Here is a 20667-nt window from a genome sequence, read left to right on the forward strand (position 1 = left end):
CATGGAAGCAACCTAAGTGTCCATCAACAGATAGATGGATAAAGAAGATGTGGCACATATATAGAATGGAGTATTACTCAGCCATAAAAGGAAACAAAATTGAGTTATTTGTAGTGAGGTGGATGGATCTAGACTCTGTCCTACAGAGTGAAGTAAGTAAGAAAGAGAAAAACAAATACCGTATGCTAACACATATATATGGAATCTAAAAAAAAAAAAAGTTTATGAAAAACCTAGGAGCACGAAAGGATTAAGGACACAGACGTAGAGAAAGGGCTTGAGGACATGGGGAGGGGGAAGGGTAAGCTGGGGCAAAGTGAGAGAGTGGCATGGACATATATACACTACCAAATGTAAAATCCATAGCTACTGGGAAGGAGCCACATAGCACAGGGAGATCAGCTCGGTGCTTTGTGACCACCTAAAGGGGTGGGATAAGGGGGTGAAAGGGAGGTGCAAGAGGGAGGGGATATGGTGTTATATGTATACATATAGCTCATTCACTTTTTTATACAGCAGAAACTAACACACAATTGTAAAGCAATTATACTCCAATAAAGATGTAAAAGAAGAAAAAAGAAAGCCCAGAGATAAATCTACACACCTATGGTCCACTAATCTATGACAAAGGAGTCAAGGATATACAGTGGAGAAAAGACAGTCTCTTCAGTAAGTGGTGATGGGAAAAATGGACAGCTACATGTAAAAGAATGAAATTAGAACACTCCCTAACACCATACACAAAAATAAACTCAAAATGGATTAGAGACCGAAATGTAAGACCAGACACTATAAAACTCTTAGAGGAAAACATAGGCAGAACACTCTATGACATAAATCACAGCAAGATCTTTTTTGATCCACCTCCTAGAGTAAAGGAATAAAAAACAAAAATAAACAAATGGGACCAAATGAAACTTAAAAGCTTTTTGCAAAGCAAAGGAAACTACAAAAAAGACAACCCTCAGAATGGGAGAAAATATTTGCAAATGAATCAACGGACAAAGGATTAATCTCCAATGTATATAAACAGCTCATGCAGCTCAACAACAACAAAAGAAAAAACAACCCAATCCAAAAATGGGCAGATGACCTAAATAGATATTTGTCCCAAGAAGACATACAGATGGCCAAGAAGCACATGAAAAGTTGCTCAACATCACTAATTATTAGAGAAATATAAACCAAAACTACAATGAGGTAGCACCTCACACCAGTTAGAATTGGCATCATCAGAAAATCTACAAACAACAAATGCTGGAGAGGGTGTGGAGAAAAGGGAACCCTCCTGCACTATTTGTGGGAATGTAAATTGATACAATCACTATGGAGAACCGTATGGAGGTTCCTTAAAAAACTAAAAATAGAATTACTATATGACCCAGCAATCCCACTACTGGACATATACCCAGAGAAAACCATAATTCAAAAAGACACATTCACCGCAATGTTCATTGCAGCACTATTTACAATAGCCAGGTCATGGAAGCAACCTAAATGCCCATAGACAGACGAATGGATAAAGATGTGGTACATATATAAAATGGAATATTACTCAGCCATAAAAAGGAATGAAATTGAGTCATTTGCAGAGACGTGGATAGATCTAGAGACTGTCATACAGAGTGAAATAAGCCAGAAGGAGAAAAACAAATATCGTATATTAACGCATACACGTGGAACCTAGAAAAATGGTACAGATGAACCAGCTTGCAAGGCAGAAATAGAGACACAAATGTAGAGAACAAATGTATGGACACCAAGAGGGGAAAGTGGTGGGGTGGTGGTAGTGGGATGAATTGGGAGACTGGGATTGACATATATACACTTATATGTAAAAAATAGATAACCAATAAGAACCTGCTGTATAAAAAAATAAATAAAATTAAATTTAAAAATTAATAAAATAAATAATATAAAAAAATAAAACAGAAAAAGAGTTCTTTCCTTCCCATAGACGTATTTATATGAATGAATTATTTCCTTGCTTATATCTATAAATACAAAAAGAGGAATAAAACCTACCTTGAGCCAAAAAAGAAAAAAAGAAAAAAAACAGAACCCACTAATCATACAGAGGAAAACCCTATCAGGGCACTTGCTCCAGTGGTAAACAATTCTGAAGTTGGTCAGAGGTGGGGAATTGCCCCACATGCAGCCAGCAGCCCCCCGCAATGAGCGTCCTCATTGCAAAGCTGGGGGACCGTGAGGAGGCGTCTCTGAGTAAACGTAGCTGCTGCTCAACTTTTTCCACCCTTCCCAGGTAAAACAGCTGAATGTGCAAGGACTCGAAAGCCTAGAGGAAGGGCCTTGGAGCCACACCAGCGACAACACGCAGGCCGACTTGGTGTCTGCAGGCCAGCCAGGATGGTCCTGGCCCCAGGCGCTCTTCTGGAAGCTTTCCATTTCCCTACATGAGGTACCCATCCTATCCTGGCCCCCACTGCTTTTTTCCTTCCTCACCTCTGCCCGGGGAGAAATTGCAACGGCAGGTATGGGTGACACATCCTCTTCTTTAGCAGGTGGCAGCCCGGCAACTCCTGCAGAAAGTCCAGCAGAGCCCCACTCACACCGGGCCACCCACAAAGCCATGGGTCCTACTCCTTCCCACCAGCCCAGCCCCGAGACTGCTGACGGGGCAGAGAATATGGCGTCAGGCACAGCTGCAGGTACTCTTGCTGCCTGGAGGGGTGTTTATATTGACCTCAACCAAGGCACACCTGGTGAGGGCTGGCTGGCCGGGTCAGGCTGCCCAGGTCAGCCAATCCTGGCCCCTCAGGTCCTCATAGTTGCAGAAAATGGGCCTTGCTGAACAGGCCAGCTCCAAGGGACAGGTGTAGGGTCCTGAGAGTCAGGATAGACAAGGGGCTGCAGCCCTGGCTTGTTTTCTAATCATTTCATCTGGTCCATGAGTGGGAGACAACTTCAAGAAGACCCTCTCCTAATGAGAGGAACCCAGGAGTCAGGGAGAGGAGGGGTGGTGGCTGGAGACAGAGGCCTGGTGCTCCAGATGCAGTGGAAGTCTCTGGAAGACCAGGCGGAGTGAGGCCTCACAGAGTGAAACCTAGGGTCACAGACCTGTCGGAGCTGCTGTTTGTTAGTTCAAGCCCTGCTCTGAGGTGCTCTGTGTCAGCTCTGACCAACAGGTGAGCTGGGGGTGCTCTGCAATGAGGGCTATGTGCACGGTTCCTGTGTGCCCAGCCCTGCCAGGGTACCTGCCCAGGGGACCTCCGTATCCAGGGAGGGGCATGACCACGAGAGCCCCGTGGGCTGCTGGGTACCTGCCCAGGTGAGCTCCATATCCTGGGAGGGCCCTGACCACGAGAGCCCTGTGGGCTGCTGGGGACCTGGTAAAGGACATCAGCACAGTCAGTGAAGTCACCGAGGATATACATCCAGTAGTTCCTAATTCCTACACCCTGCTGGTCATTCTACCATCCACCAGGACATGCTTTTCTATATTAGACTTCAATTATGCCTTCTTCTGTATTCCATTAGTCCCAGAGTCACAAGAAATTTTGGCTTGTGGGTGGCAGGACTCAACATACAACAAAAACAATACTGCTGGGCCGTCCCGCCCCAAGTGTTCAAAAACTTCCACACCATCTTTGGGGAAACTGTAGCAAAAAACCTAAAAGTTCTACCTCTGGAGAAGGGAACCCTCCTTCAATATGCAGACAACATTCTGATCGCCAGCCCTACTAAGGAGGCCTCTGAACTACCTAGTCAATAAAGGATAGAAGGTGTCCAAGAAAAAGGCTCAAATATCACAGACTAAGGTGACCTGCCTGGGCTTCATTCTCACAGAAGGTCGGCGAAGCCCATCCCAGGAAAGGGAAGAAGCCATTTGCAGCCTTACCCCTTCTAAAACTAGAAAACAGCTTAGGGGTTCCTGGGGAGGCCGGGGTTTGCTGCATCTGGATCCCTAACTACAGTCTAATAGCTGGGCCTCTATATGAAACACTGAAAGGAAAAGGTGATGATCCTTTTGAATAGAATCCAGAAGCGGCCTTTCAAGAATGGAAAGAGCAGTTAATTCAGACCCTTGCTCTGGACGTCCCTAATTTAGCTAAACCCTTTGACCTTTACATTCCCAGTCGAAGGTGAATCGCCCTTGGAGTATTAGTGCAAAAACTGGGACCACTTGAAATGGAACAACGTAAGAATGCCCTCCAGGTAGGAGAAACTACGGTCACCAAGGGCTTGGCCAGGCGCCCCATCTGGCCAGGATACTGGGGGTATTTAAAAACCTGGAAATCAGCAGCCCACAAGGCCAGCTCCCTCCTAAGGGAAAAGGACCCCACTTGGTGATCCTAACCACCCACCATGCCCTGAAGTTGCAGGGATCGCTCCGTGGGCACACTGACCTCGAGTGCGTAGGCCCTCCAACTCCAACCTCCAGAGAGACAACCTGGGGCAACGGGCCCCCATGACAACTCTTGTGACCATCACTTGACCTGCAGCTTCTCTCAGAAAACAACAAGAGTGTGCCCCAAAAGAACAGACTACTGCTTGCAGGACTTACTGCACCCAGAGGGGAACTAATAAGCTTGGCGGCAGAACCGTATATAACGCTGTCGCTGTCATAGAAAAGCCTACAGACACCGCGGTGATCACGGCCAATGAGACCAGCTGGACTTCTAGCTACTTTAAAAGGCCGTTGACTCAGTGGCCGTCATGGTCGTGGATCATCACCGGCCCTGGACTGTCTGAGTTGACCAGGCAGGGCTCTGACACCTGGTGCTGTTTGTACATTAATTCAGTGGCCTAATTGAAGAAAGCGCAGACTACTGGTCAGAGCACCTAGGCTGGCAGAAACCATCAGCCTCAGGTGGCCGAACAAATGTGGGGCGGGGTAAAACCGGCCCTCCCAGCGTCTCTGTGCATATCTTTCCTGGACCCTTAAAGGTCATTAGAATCTATAAAACTTCCAATGCTGGTGCTCAGGCGGATGAGCAGTGAGGGAAGAGGCCTGGGGACAATCAACCTCACCTGGAGGCTGCTGGGGAGAAGTCCTGTCCCTCCCCCCGGGTATGAGGACACCCAACTCAGCACGAAGCATTTACAGAAGAGGGGTCTGCACCCTCAGCAACCCAAGAATGAGGAATGGGACTAAAGGCAGAGGAGGGGTTTGTCACTGGCAAAGCCCATTAAAAATTCCTGGGAGATAAATATAGAATCTGGGCAATAAAATAAAGTCTAACCTTTTTTTCCTTTGTGCTTTGTCTAATTTCACTTGCTCCTAGGGTTCCGCATGCAGAGGCCTCACAGCCGGCACTTCAGACCCGATTTCCTAGTGCAAAATGCCTGGGCCGACACCTCAGCTCGCGGGACCCCGTGTAGAGCAGACTCCGCGACATAGAGACTGAGCTCCACCCCCTCCCTCCCGCTGACGCTGACGGGATCCCTACACAGCAGCCCGGCCCACGGCCCGCGGGGGAGTGCACGCTCTCAGCTCTCCATTCTCTGATCAAAATATAAACTTTTCCCTTGCTTCTGAATCAAACTCAGTCTCATTCTGTTAGCTCCAATGACACTGGGCATGGGGACATTTGTTGGGGCCCACTCTGGAGGATCAGTAACAGAAATTGAGAACATTGTAACTTCAATGAACAGGTGTGTGAGCCAAACTGTAATTAACATAGAGCAGTGTATAAGGCTCGTGTAAAATAAGATGTTTCTAACACTTCCATTTGATATTTCCATCACTTTATTATAAGCAAGTTCAGTGGAGGGGTTTGTCTTATTTGTCAGGTCAACATTAGAGAAATGAAGTGATTTCTTTCCAAGGATGTACATCTAATAATCTTGGCTGAAGCTTCAATCTTGTTTTGAATGCTTTTCCATTGAAAATGATACCTCTCTTTCAGCTCCCCCATTTCTGAGAAGTAAAAAATCTTATAATTTATTATTACCAAAGGGGAAAGGTGGGAAGAGGGATAAATTAGCAGTTTGGGATTAACACATACACACTGCTATGTATAAAATAGATCATCAACAGGTAACTACTGTATAGTACAGGGAACTACACTCAATATTTTGTAATAACCTATAAGGGGAAATAATCTGAAAAACAATAGATATCTATATCGACATCATCTATCAACGACAGATACAATGTAACCTAAGGGAATCCGATGGTGAGCGCTTCTGACCCTGAAGACTTCGATCATCTAAATTTCGGATGCTGCCTAATGCCCAAGGCCCTTAATGAAAGTACATGTACCCGTAGCTTAAAAATTCCCCAGTTTGGGGTTCGGGGAGACACTGATATGGAAAAATCCCTCTTGTTCTCCTTACATACATGGGACCCTTCCTACAGCTAAAACATGCCTGTGACACCAAGAAGATGGCACACCGTTTGATCAGGCAGAGTTTGCAAAAGGCACCTCACCTCCTCATCTGCTAGTAGTAGGGTTCACCCCTCCAGCCTCTTTCCTAAAAATCTCCCTACATAGGGATGTCAGCACCTTCAACATCCTGTTGTGCACAGTTTGGAATTTGTCCAGAGGATGAAACAGAAGGAAAAGAAACAAGGAGAGACAAGCCATAGGTGTTTGGACAGGCAGATGCCACTCTAATTTCCAATCAGGAAAACGAATTGACCAAAGGCGAAGATAGCCCATGGAAACAGAATAGGGCTACAGGAAATCCCACTGTGTTGTGGCCAGTTCGAAAAACATAAGTTGAAAAATGAAACTCATAGGCAATAAAATTCACGAAACTGCAAAGTTGAAAATATCTGACGTCGAAAAATGTCTTGAGGTAAGTCACCGAAAAGGACTTGTAGCAAGAGAGAATTAGAGGAAAGGGATTTGAAGAGGTAGAAAGGAATCGCCATTAAAGCACATGAAAAGGGGCGGAACATCGCCAACGATGCAGTTGTTCAAAAAGGACGTATGCGTTTTTTCTGAATATATTAAAGAAAAGGACATACGCCCTTTTTAGCTAACCAAACAGATGGGCATTGCAAATGAACACTACAAAGAGGTAACACTTCAAATCAGTCGGAAGGGCCAGCCTCAGAAAGTGTAAAAACCAGATATGCAGGACAGGGCGAGGAGAAAACGGAGCCCTGTGAGGCTGATAGTGGAAATGTAAATTGTGAATGGCCACTCTCGAGAAGCGTACTGTGTTTACTAAAACATTTTAAAAAATGAGCTGCAGAGGATAGGGCACTTACACTCATGGGCGTATATCCTGGGAAAACCAAAAATCGACAAGACACAGGCATCTCAAAGTTTAGGGCTGCTCTGTTTACAAGAACCTCAACTCGAGTACACATTAAATAGCCCAGGGAAGAGAAAAATAGATAAAGAAGCTGTGGAACCTATGTACAATGGAATATCACTCAGCCATGAAATCAATGTCATAAGCCTAGTAGCAGCATAATCAGGGGATTTAGGTACGATGATTCTAAGTGAAATAAGTCACACAGAAGAAGAAACTTATCATAAGATATCACTTAGAGAGGGAAGGTAAAAATCACTCGATGTGAACTGAATTACAAAACAGAACAGAGTCACACATTTAGAAAACACACTTATGGCTGCTTAAGGGGAAAGGAAAGGTGGGGTGATGCATAAAACAAGAGTTTGGAATTAGCTCAGACACAGTTCCATAAAACAAATATGGAATAGACAAGGTCTACTCATTGCTCAATGAACTGGACTCAACACACTCTATTCAACGCAGAAGCATATATCTGACTAGTAAGAATCTTGAAAAATATTTATTGATATCTCTCTGTCAGTGAATCAAGTGGGTACAAAGCGGAAAGAACACACCAGAGAAAATAAGCTAAATCCCATTATAAAAATAAATTACACACAATAAGAAGATAGTGAAAGAGAGAGAAATTCTTACAAAATTCATTCAGCGGGTGTGATGCAACCTGCATTGAGCACATGTAGACCCACAGCCGGATGAGACATAACGCTGGACACTCTTGGGGCTGAGAGGATTGTTGAGGTTGGGAGAGAAAATGCAGACCCTTTAAAGTAATACTTCCTGGTACCCAATCTTTGGGTCCCAAATCTCGAGGGGGAAGGGCATCTTCCTACATCGAAAACATGCATGAGAAACCCAGAGGATGATACACCGTGTGATCGGGAAAGGTTTCTAAAACGCACCTCATTTCTGATCTGCTGGTGCGCGGGTTCGCCAATCCAGCCGCTTCACTAACAATCTCCCCACTTGGAGAATCAGCACCTGTAACCCCCTGTTTCGTACAGTTTGCAATTTATCCGGAGGATGAACGGGATGAGGGGGAAGCAATGAGAGACTAGCTCCAGGTGTTTGGACAGGCGCACGTCACTCTAATTTCCAATCAGGACGAAGAATTAACCAAAGGCTCACCTGCCCACCACAACCAGAATAGGGCCTGAAGCCATCCTGCGGTTTTGTGGCCAGCTCCCAAAAAAGAGAGTTGACTAATGGACCTCAGGGGCACTGCAATTCACAAACCTGCAGGGTTATAAATGAAAATTCTTGTCCTAAAATATATTGAGGGAAGGCAACGAAGAGGATTTGAAAGCAAGGCAGAATTGCAGGAAACAGATTTCAGGAGGTAGATTCGAATCGCCTTGAAAGCACATGAAAAGCGGCAAAACGTCGACAATGATGCCCTTGGCCAAAAAGGGCGTATGCGTTTTTTCCTGAATATATTCAGGAAAAAACGCATACGCCCTTTTTGGCCAACCAAGCAACCTGGAAAGGCAAATCAGCGCTAAAAAGAAGTCTCGCTTCCCATCGGTCAAAAGGGCCATGGTGAAAAAAGTGTAAAAACCAGAAATGCAGGACAGGCCAAGGAGAAATGGGAGCCTTGCTACGCTGATGGGCGGGTTGCAAATTGCCAACAGCCACTCTGGAGAAGTGTACGGTGTGTCCTGAATCAATTAAAAACACAGCTTAGAGAACATAGGGCACTTCCGCTCATAGGCATATAAATTGGGAAAACTAAAAATCAGCAAGACACAGGCACCGCAAAGCTTAGGGCTGCTCTGTTGACAAGAACCTCCACTTCATTACACCTTAAATATCCAAGGAAAGAGAAAATGGATAAAGAAGTTGTGGTCCTTATGTACAATGGAATATCACTCAGCCGTGAAATCAATGTCATAAGGCTAGTAGCAGCATGATGAGTGGATTTAGGTACGACGATTCTAAGTGAAATAAGTCACACAGAAAAAGACACTTATCATAAGATATCACTTATAGAGGGAATGTAAAAACCGTTACACTTGAACTGAATTACAAAACAGAACAGAGTCACACGTTGAGAAAACACACTATGGCTGCTTAACGGGAAAGGTGAGGTGGGGTGATGCATAAAACAAGGGTTTCAAATTAGCTCAGATACCGTTCCATAAACCCAATATGTAATAGACAAGACATACGCCTTGCTTAGTGAACTGGACTCAACACCCTCTATTAAAATCCTATTTAAAAACCCATGAAACAAAGACAGTGAAAGACAGAGAATAATAATAAATAAATTACAAAAAACCCCAACAAAGATTGTGAATGAGACAGAAATTCGTACAGGGTTCGTTCGAGGGCTGTGAAGCAACCTGGATTGACCATACCTAGACATACAGCTGGATGAGGAATAAGGCTGGACACTCTTGGGGCTGAGAGTATTGGTCAGGTTGGGTGAGCAAGCACAGACCCTTTAAAGTAAAACTGCATTTTACCCATCCCATGGGTCCCAAAACTCCAGGTTCAAGGGAATCCCCCTACAGAGAAAACATGCATGGGAATCCTAGATGATGGTACACCATGTGATCTGGAAAGTTTCTAAAATGCTCCTCATTTCATATCTCCTGGTGCTCGGGTTCACCATTGCAGCCGCTTTACTAGAAATCTCCCTACTTGGAGAATCAGCACCTTTAACCTCCTGCTTCGTACAGGTTGCAATTTTTCCTGAGGATGAACGGGAAGTGGTTGAACCCATGAGAGACTAGCTCTAGGTGTTGGGACAGGCACAGGTCACTCTAATTTCCCATCAGGAAGAAGTATTAACCACAGGCTCAGCCTGCCCCAAGGAACCAGAATAGGGCCTTAAGCAATCCTGCGGTTATGCGGCCTCCTCCCAAAAAAGCCAGTTGAAAAATGGAGCTCAGGGACACTGTAATTCACAAACGTGCAGAGTTATAAATGATAATTTTCATCCAAAAATATATTGAGGGAAGGCAACTAACAGAATTTCAAAGCAGGGCAGAATTGCAGGAAACTGATTTCAGGAGGTAGATATGAATCGTCTTTAAAGCACATGAAAAGCGGCAAAACGTCGACAATGATGCCCTTGGCCAAAAAGGGCGTATGCGTTTTTTCCTGAATATATTCAGGAAAAAAGGTATACGCCCTTCTTGGCCAACCAAGCAAGCCGGAAAGGCGAATCAGCACGACAAAGAAGTCTCACTTCCCATAGGTCAAAAGGGATATCCTAAAAAAGTATAAAAACCAGAAGTGCAGGACAGGCCAGGGAGAAAAGGGAGCCTTGTTAGGCTGATTGGCGAGATGTAAACTGCCAAAGGCCACTCTGTAGAAGTGAAGGGTGTTTTCTAAAACATATAAAAAACACAGCTATAGAGCATAGGGAACTTCCACTCATGGGCGTATAAAATGGGAAATCTAAAAATCAACAAGACACGGGCATCCCAAAGTTTATGGCTGCTCTGCTAACAACAACCTCCACTTCGGTACAGCTAAAATATCCCAGGAAAGAGAAAACTGGATAAAGAAGTTTTGGTACTTATGTACAATGGAGTATCACTCAGCCATGAAATCAATGTCATAAGGCTAGTAGCAGCATGCTGAGAAGATTTAGGTACGATGTTTCTAAGTGAAATAAGTCACACAAAAAAAGACACTTATCGTGAGATATCACTTATTGAGGGAATGTAAAAATCGCTACACATGACCTGAATTACAAAACAGAAGAGAATCACACATTTACAAAACACACTATGGCTGCTTAACGGGAAAGGTGAGGTGGGGTGAGGCATAAAACAAGGGTTTGAAACTAGCACAGATACCCTTCCATAAACCACATATGTACAGACAAGCCCTACTCCTTGCTCAGTGAACTGGAATCCATCCCCCCTGTTCAACGCACAAAAATATATCTGACTAGTAAGAATCTTAAAACCTATGTATTGATATCTCTCTGTAAGTGAATCAAGTGGGTGTAAAGCAGCATAAACACCACAGTGAAAATCAGCTAAACCCCATTATAAAAATATATTTCAAAAAAAAAAAGACATCAAAGACATTGAAAGAGACAGAAATTCTTACAGAGTTCGTTCAGGGGCTTTGAAGCAACCTGGATTGATCATATCTAGACCCACAGCGGGATGAGACATAAGGCAGGACATTGTTGTGGCTGAGAGGATTGGTGAGTTTAGGTGAGCAAAGGAAGACCCTTTAAAGTAATACTGCGTTGCACCCATTCCATGGGTCCCAAATTTCCAGGATCAAGGGAGTCCTCCTACACCGAAAACATGCATGGGAAACCCAGATGATGGTACACCGTGTGATCTGGGAAGGTTTCTAAACTGCACCTCATTTCACATCTCCTAGTGCTCGGGTTCACCATTCCAGCCGCTTTACTAACAATCTCCCCAGTTGGAGAATCAGCACCTTTAACCTCCTGTTTTGTACAGGTTGCAATTTGTCCTAAGGATGAACGGGAAGAGGGGGAACCCATGAGAAAATAACTCTAGGCGTTGGGGCAGGCACAGTTCACTCTAATTTCCCATCATGAAGAAGAATTAATCACAGGCTCAGCCTGCCCCCCGGAACCAGAATAGGGCCTTAAGCAATCCTGCGGTTTTGCAGCCAGCTCCCGAAAAAGCCAGGTGAAAAATGTAGCTCAGGGGCACTGTAATTCACAAACTTGCAGAGTTATAAATGATAACTCTCATCCAAAAATATATTGAGGGCAGGCAATTAACAGGATTTGAAAGAAAGGCAGAATTGCAGGAAACAGATTTCAGGAGGTAGATACGAATCGCCTTTAAAGCACATGAAAAGCAGCAAAACGTCGACAATGATGCACTTGGACAAAAAGGGCGTATGCGTTTTTTCCTGAATATATTCTGGAAAAAATGCATACGCCCTTTTTGGCCAAACAACCAAGCCGGAAAGAAAATCAGCATGACAAAGAACTCTCACTTCCCATCGGTCAAAAGGGCCATCATAAAAAAGTGTAAACACTAGAAATGTTGGACTGTCCAGGGAGAAAAGGGAGCCTTGTTAGGCTGAATGGATGGATGTAAACGGCCAACGGCCACTCAGGAGAACTGTATGGTGTTTCCTAAAACATCTAAAAAACACAGCTAGAGAGCATAGGGCACTTCCACTCATGGGCGTATAAAATGGGAAACCTAAAAATCAACAAGACACGGGCACCCCAAAGTTTAGGGCTGCTCTGTTTAAAAGAACCTCCACTTCGTTACACCTTAAATATGCCAGGAAAGAGAAAAATGGATAAAGAAGTTGTGTACTTATGTACAATGGAATATCACTCAGCCATGAAATCAATGTCATAAGGCTAGTAGCAGCATGCTAAGTGGATTTAGGTAAGATATTTCTAAGTGAAATAAGTCACACAGAAAAAGACACTTATAAGATATCACTTATAGAGGGAATGTAAAAACCGCTACACATGTCCTGAATTACAAGACAGAACAGAATCACACATTTAGAAAACACACTATGGCTGCTTAACAGGAAAGGTGAGGTGGGGTGAGGCATAAAACAAGGGTTTGAAATTAGCACACATACCGTTCCATAAACCACATAGGTAACAGATAAGCCCTACGCCTTGCTCATTGAAATGGACTCCACACCCCCTATTCAATGCACAAAAATAAATCTGACTAGTAAGAATCTTAAAACCTATGTATTGATATCTCTCTGTAGGTGAATCAAGTGGGTGTAAAGGGGCATAAACACAGCAGTGAAAATCAGCTAAACCCCATTATAAAAATAAATTTCCAAAAAAAACCCAACAAAGACACTGAAAGAGAGAGAAATTCTTACAGAGTTCATTCAGGGGATTTGAAGAAATCTGGATTGACCATATCTACACCCACAGCTGGCTGAGACATAAGGCTGGACCCTCTTGGGGGTGAGAGGTTTCTTGAGGTTGGGTGAGCAAATGAAGACCCTTTAAAGTAATACTGCGTGGTAGCCATTCCATGTGTCCCAAATCTCCAAGATCAAGGGAATCGTCCTACAGCGAAAACGTGCATGGGAAACCCAGAGGATGGTACACCTTGTGATCGGGAAAGGTTTCTAAAACGCACCTCATTTCTCATCTCCTGGTGCTCGGGTTCGCTATTCCAGCTGCTTTACTAACAATCTCCCCACTTGCAGAATCAGTACCTTTAACCTCCTGTTTTGTACAGGTTGCAATTTGTCCTGGGTATGAACGGGAAGAGGGGGAACCCATGAGAGACGATCTCTAGGTGTTGGGACAGGCACAGGTCACTCTAATTTCCCACCATGAAAAAACATTAACCACAGGCTCAGCCTGCCCCACGGAAACAGAATAGGGCCTGAAGGAATCCTGCGGTTTAGCGGCCAGCTCTCAAAAAAGCCAGTTACAAAACACAGCTCAGGGGCACTGTAATTCACAAACCTGCAGAGTTATAAATGATAACTCTCGTCCAAAATTATATTGAGGGAAGGCAACAAAGCGGATTTGAAAGCTAGGCAGAATGCCAAGAAACATATTTCAGAAGGTAGATACGAATCGCCTTTAAAGCACATGAAAAGCGGCAAAACGTCGACAATGATGCCCTTGGCCAAAAAGGGCGTATGCGTTTTTTCCTGAATATATTCAGGAAAAAACGCATACGCCCTTTTTGGCGAACCAAGCAAGCTGGAAAGGCAAATCAGCACTACAAAGAAGTCTCACTTCCCATCGGTCAAAAGGTCCATCCTAAAAAGTGTAAAAACCAGAAGTTCAGGACAGGACAGGGAGAAATGGGAGCAAAGTTAGGCTGATGGGCGGGATGTAATTTCCAATGGCCACTCTGTAGAAGTGTATGGTGTTTTCTAAAACATCTAAAAAACACAGCTAGAGAGCATAGGGCACTTCCACTCATGGGCGTATAAAATGGGAAAACTAAAAATCAACAAAACACAGGCACCCCAAAGTTTAGGGCTGCTCTGCTTAAAAGAACCTCCACTTCGGTACACCTTAAATATCCCAGGACAGAGAAAAATGTATAAAGAAATTGTGGTACTTATGTACAAAGGAATATCTTTCAGCCATGAAATCAATTTCATAAGGCTAGAAGCAGCATGATGAATGGATTTAGATAGGATGTTTCTAAGTGAAACAAGTCACACAGAAAAAGACACATTATAAGATATCACTTATGAAGGTAATGTAAAACTTGCTAACCATGACCTGAATTACAAAACAGAAAAGAGTCACACATTTAGAAAACACACTATGGCTGCTTAACGGGAAAACTGAGGTGCGGTGAGGCATAAAACAAAGGTTTGAAATTAGCACAGATTACATTCCATAACCCAAATATGTAACAGAAAAGACTTACACCTTGCTAAGTCAACTTTACTCAACACCCCCATTAAACGCACAAGAATATAGTTGACTAGTAAGAATCTTAAAACCTATGTATTGATATAGCTCTGTAAATGAATCAAGTGGGTGTAAAGCGGCAAAAACACAGAAGTGAAAATCAGCTAAACACCGTTATAAAAATAAATTACTTTAAAAAACCCATGAAACAAAGACAGTGAAACAGAGAGAAATTCTTACAGAGTTCGTTCAGGGGCTTTGAAGCAACCTGGACTGACCATATCTAGACCCACAGCTGGATGAGACATAAGGCTGGAAAATCTTGGGGCTGAGAGGATTGGTGAGGTTGGGTAAGCAAACGCAGACCCTTTACAGTAATACTGCGTGTTACCCATTCCATGGGTCCCAAATCTCCAGGTTCAAGGAAATCATCCCACAGCGAAAACATGCATGGGAAAACCAGATGATGGTACACCTTGTGATCTAGAAAGGTTTCTAACATGCACCTCATTTCACATCTCCTGGTGCTCGGGTTCACCATTCCAGCCGCTTTGCTAACAATCTCCCCACTTGGAGAATCTGCACCTTTAACCTCCTGTTTTGTACAGGTTGCAATTTGTCCGGAAGATGAACGGGAAGTGGTTGAACCCATGAGAGACTAGCTCTAGGTGTTGGGACAGGCACAGGTCACTCTAATTTCCCATCAGGAAGAAGAATTAACCACAGACTCAGCCTACCCCATGGAACCAGAATAGGGCCTGAAGCAATCCTGCGGTTGTGCGACCTCCTCCCAAAAAAACCAGTTGTAAAATGGACCTCAGGGGCACTTCAAATCACAAAGCTGCAGGGTTATAAATGATAACTCTCGTCCAAATATATATTGAGGGAAGGCAACGAAGAGGATTTGAAAGCAAGGCAGAATTGCAGGAAAAAGATTTAAGGAGGTAGATACGAATCGTCTTTAAAACACATGAAAAGCGCCAAAACATCGACAATGATGCACTTGGCCAAAAAGGGCGTATGCGTTTTTTCCTGAATATTTTCACACATTTAGAAAACACACTATGGCTGGTTAATTGGAAAGGTGAGGTGGGGTGAGGCATAAAACGAGGGTTTGAAATTAGCACAGATACCGTTCCATAAACCACATATGTAACAGACAAACCCTACTCCTTGCTCAGTGAACTGGACTCCACACCCCTTATTCAATGCACAAAAATATATCTAACTAGTAAGAATCTTAAAACCTATGTATTGATATCTCTCTGTAAGTGAATCAAGTGGGTGTAAAGCCGCATCAACACAGCAGTGAAAAGCAGCTAAACCCTGTTAAAAAAATAAATTACAATAAAAACTGAAAAAATACAGTGAAAGACAGAGAAATTCGTATAGATTTCGTTCAGGGGCTGTGAAGCAACCTGGATTGACCGTATCTTGACACACAGCTGGATAAGACATAAGGCTGAACTCTCTTGGGGGAGAGGATTGGTGAGGTCGGGTGAGCAAAGGCAGACCATTTACAGTAATACTGCGTGGTACCCATTCCATGGGTCCCAAATCTCCAGGTTCAAGGGGATCGTCCTACAGTGAAAACATGCATGGGAACCCCAGATGAGGGTACAACATGTGATCTGGAAAGGTTGCTAAAACGCACCTCATTTCTCATCTCCTTGTGCTCGGGTTCGCCATTCCAGCCGCTTTACTAGCAATCTCCCTATTTGAAGAATCAGCACCTTTAACCTCCTGGTCCGTACAGTTTGCAATTTGTCCTGAGGAAGAACGGGAAGAGGGGGACCCAATGAGAGATTAGCTCTAGGTGTTGGGACAGGCACAGGTCACTCTATTTTCCCTTCAGGAAGAAGAATTAACCACAGTCTCAGCCTGCCCCCCAGAACCAGAATAGGGCCTGAAGCAATCCTGCGCTTTTGCGGCCAGCTCCCAAAAACGCGAGTTGAAAAATGGAGCTCAGGGGCACTGCAATTCACAAACCTGCAGAGTTATAAATGATAACTCTCATGCACAAATATATTGAGGGAAGGCAACGAAGAGGATTTGAAAGCAAGGCAGAATTGCAGGAAACAGATTTCAGGAGGTGGATTCGAATTGCCTTTAAAGCACAGGAAAAGCGGCAAAAGGTCGACAATGATGCCCTTGGCCAAAAAGGGCGTATGCGTTTTTTCCTGAATATATTCAGGAAAAAACGCATACGCCCTTTTTGGCCAACCAAGCAACCTGGAAAGGCAAATCAGCGCTACGAAGAAGTCTCGCTTCCCATCGGTCAAAAGGGCCATGCTGAAAAAAGTGTAAAAACCAGAAATGCAGGACAGGCCATGGAGAAATGTGAGCCTTGATACGCTGATGGGTGGGATGTAAATTGCCAACAGCCACTCTGGACAAGTGTACGGTGTGTCCTGAAACATCTAAAAAACACAGCTTAGAGAGCATAGGGCACTTCCGCTCATGGGCGTATAAATTGGGAAAACTAAAAATCAGCAAGACACAGGCACCGCAAAGTTTAGGGCTGCTCTGTTGACAAGAACCTCCAGTTCATTACACCTTAAATATCCCAGGAAAGAGAAAAATGGATAAAGAAGTTGTGGTCCTTATATACAATGGAATATCACTCAGCCATGAAATCAATGTCATAAGGTTAGTAGCAGCATGATGAGTGGATTTAGGTACGACGATTCTAAGTGAAAGAAGTCACACAGAAAAAGACACTTATCATAAGATATCACTTACAGAGGGAATGTAAAAACCGCAACACTTGAACTGAATTACAAAACAGAACAGAGTCACACGTTCAGAAAACACACTATGGCTGCTTAACGGGAAAGGTGAGGTGGGGTGATGCATAAAACAAGGGTTTCAAATGAGCTCACATACCGTTCCATAAACCCAATATGTACTAGACAAGACCTACTCCTTGCACAGTGAACTGGACTCAACACCCCCTATTCACCGCACAAGAATATATCTGACTAGTAAGAATCTTAAAACCTATGTATGATTATCTCTCTGTAAGTCAGTCAAGTGGGTGTAAAGCGGCATAAACACAGCCGTGAAAAGCAGCTGAACCCCATTATAAAAATAAATTATCTTTAAAAACCCATGAAACAAAGACAGTGAAAGAGAGAGAAATTCTTACAAAATTCGTTCAGGGGCTGTGATGCAACCTGGAATGACGATGTCTAGACCCACAGCTGATTGAGACATAATGATAGACACTCTTGGGGCTGAGAGGTTTGGTGAGTTTGGGTGAGCAAACGCAGACCCTTTAAAGTAATACTGCGTGGTACCCATCCCATGGGTCCCAAATCTCCAGGTACAAGGGCATCTTCCTACATCGAAAACATGCATGAGAAAACCAGAAGATGCTACACCGTGTGATCGGGAAAGGATTCTAAAACGCACCTCATTTCTCATCTCCTTGTGCTCGGGTTCGCCATTCCAGCTGCTTTACTAGCAATCTCCCTACTTGGAGAATCAGCACCTTTAACCTCCTGTTCCGTACAGGTTGCAATTTGTCCTGAGGACGAACGGGAAGAGGGGGAACCAATGAGAGACTAGCTCTAGATATTGAGACATGCACATGTCATTCTAATTTCCCATCAGGAAGAAGAATTAACCACAGGCTCAGCCTGCCTCCCAGAACCAGAATAGGGCCTGAAGCAATCCTGCGGGTTTGCGGCCAGCTGCCAGAAAAGTGATTTGGAAAATGGAGCTCAGGAGCACGGCAATTCACAAATCTGCAGAATTATAAATGGTAACTCTCGTCTAAAAATTTATTGCGGTAAGGCAAAAAAGAGGATTTCAAAGCAAGACAGAATTGCAGGAAACAGTTTTTAACAGGTAGGTTAGACTCGCCTTTAAAGCACTTGAAAGTCTGCATAACGTCGACAGTGATGCACTTGGCCAAAAAGAGCGTCTGCGTTTTTTCCTGAATATATTCTGGAAAAAACGCAGACGCTCTTTTTGGCTAACTAAACAAGCGGGCAATGCAAATCAGCAAAACAAAAATGTCTCGCTTCGCCTTGGTCAAAAGGCCCATCCTGAAAATGTGTAAAAGCCAGAAATGCAGGACAGGCCATTCAGAAAAGGGAGCCTTGTTACCCTGATCGGCGGGATGTAAATTGCCACCGGCCACTCTTGAGAAGTGTATGCTGTATCCTAAAACATCTAAAAAACAGAGCTACAGAGCATACAGCACTTCCCCTCTTGGGCGTATGTCTTGGGAAATCCAAAAAATCCACAGGACACAGGCACCCCAAAGTTTAGGGCTGCTGTGTTTAGAAATGCCTCGATTTGGGTACAACTTACATGTCCTTGGAAGGAAGAAATGGATAAAGAAGATGTGGTACTTATGTACAATGGAATATTACTCAGCAATTAAATCAATGAAATGAAGCCAGTGGCAGCAACTCGTGGAGACTGAGGTACGATCATTCTAAGTGACATAAGTCAGACATAAAAAGAGACTTATTATAAGGTATCACTTGTAGATAGTATCTAAAAATGTCTACACATGAACGCAATCACAAAACAGAAACGGAGTCACACATTTAGAAAACACACTTATGGCTGCTAAAGGAGAAAGGTGGGGTGGGGTGATGCATAAACCAGGAGGTTGTAATTAGCAGAGATACGGTTCCGTAAACAAAATAGTTATTCGACAGGACCTACTCTATAGCTCAAAGAGCTGGACTCAGCACACTGTTGTCACCGGAAAAGGATATATAACACTGGTAAGAATCTGTAAAAGAATTCATTGATGTCTCTCTTTAAGTGAATCAAGTGGATAGATGTAGAGCAGGAAGAAACACAGTATTGAAAATCAGCTATACCCCATTATAAAATTAAATAACAAGAAGAAAATAAAGACAGTGAGAGAGAGAGAAATTCTTACAAAATTTGTTCAAGGGCTGTGATGCAACCTGGACTGACCACATCTAGACACAGAGCTGGATGGGCCCTAAGGCTCTACACTCATTGGTCTGAGAGGCTTCGTGAGGATGGGACAGCAAATGCAGCACTTTTAGAGTAATGCTGCCTGGCCCCCATTCCATGGGTCCCATATCTCCAGGTGCAGGGGACCCTTCCTACAGCTAAAACATGCATGGCACATCCAGAGGATGGTACACCGTCTGATCGGGAAGAGTTTGGAAAAGTCACCTCATCTCCACGTCTCCTGGTATTTGGGTTCCCCAGCTCCTTTCCTTAGAGTCTCTCCACTTTGGGAAGGCAGCACACTCAACAGCCGGTTTTGCACGGCTTGGAATTTTCCAGTGAAGAAGGGGAATGGGGGAATGGAATGAGACACAAGCCTTAGATGTTTGGACAGGCATATGCCACTCTAGTTTCCTACCTGGAAGAAGAATTTCCCTATCCTTCAGGTGCCCCAGTAACTGGAATGGGTCTATAGAAACCCTGCCCCTTTGTGTCTGCTTCCCTAAACAAGTTGAAAACCGGTGCTCAGGGGCACTGCAATTCACAAACATGCAGGGTTGTAATTGACACCTCTAATGGAGTCATTTCTTGAGCCAAGTATTCGTAAAGGCCTTGTAAGCAAGGCAGAATTGCAGGAAAGGGATTTCAAGAGGTAGTTTGCACTCGACATTAAAGCACATGCAAAGCTGCTGAACATCGCCAATGATGCAGTTTGCCAAAAAGGCCATATGCGTTATTCCTTAATATATTCAGGAAAAACCCTTACTCCATTTTTGGCCAACAAAACAGGCGGGCAATGTAAATTAATACTACAAAGAGATATCACTTTGCACCAGTCGGAATGGCCAACCTCACAAACTGTAAAACCTGAAATGCAGGACAGGGCCTGGAGAAAAGGGAACCCTGACAAGCTGATGGTGGGAATGTAAATTGCTAACAGCCACTCTGGAGAAGTGGGTGGTGATTCCTTAAAAATCTAAAAACCAGAGCTTCAGAGCATATAGCGCTTCCACTCCTGGGCCTGTATCTTGGAAAAAACGTAAACTGACAGGACCCAGGCACTCTAAAATTTATGCAGCCCTGTTTACAAGAGCCTCTACTCAGAAGCTACCTAAAAGTCCTTGGAAGGAAGAATGGATAAAGAAATTATGGTAGGAGGC

At 43.9% G+C, this 20667-nt stretch overlaps 2 long non-coding RNA genes across 2 annotated transcripts in view; one reads left to right on the forward strand and one right to left on the reverse strand.

Annotated features, from left to right (window-relative positions):
* Window positions 1–20667, reverse strand: part of LOC309629842 — a 701738-nt gene that overhangs the window by 654009 nt on the left and 27062 nt on the right. The gene's annotated exons all lie outside the window — the stretch shown is intronic.
* Window positions 2284–5372, forward strand: LOC309629779. The gene is made up of 2 exons (XR_014245213.1): window positions 2284–2669; window positions 5247–5372. It is a non-coding gene; the product is annotated as an uncharacterized lncRNA (long non-coding RNA).

This window comes from Balaenoptera borealis (genome assembly GCF_965194805.1).
Source record: "Balaenoptera borealis genome assembly, chromosome: 5".
Taxonomy (NCBI): domain Eukaryota; kingdom Metazoa; phylum Chordata; class Mammalia; order Artiodactyla; family Balaenopteridae; genus Balaenoptera; species Balaenoptera borealis.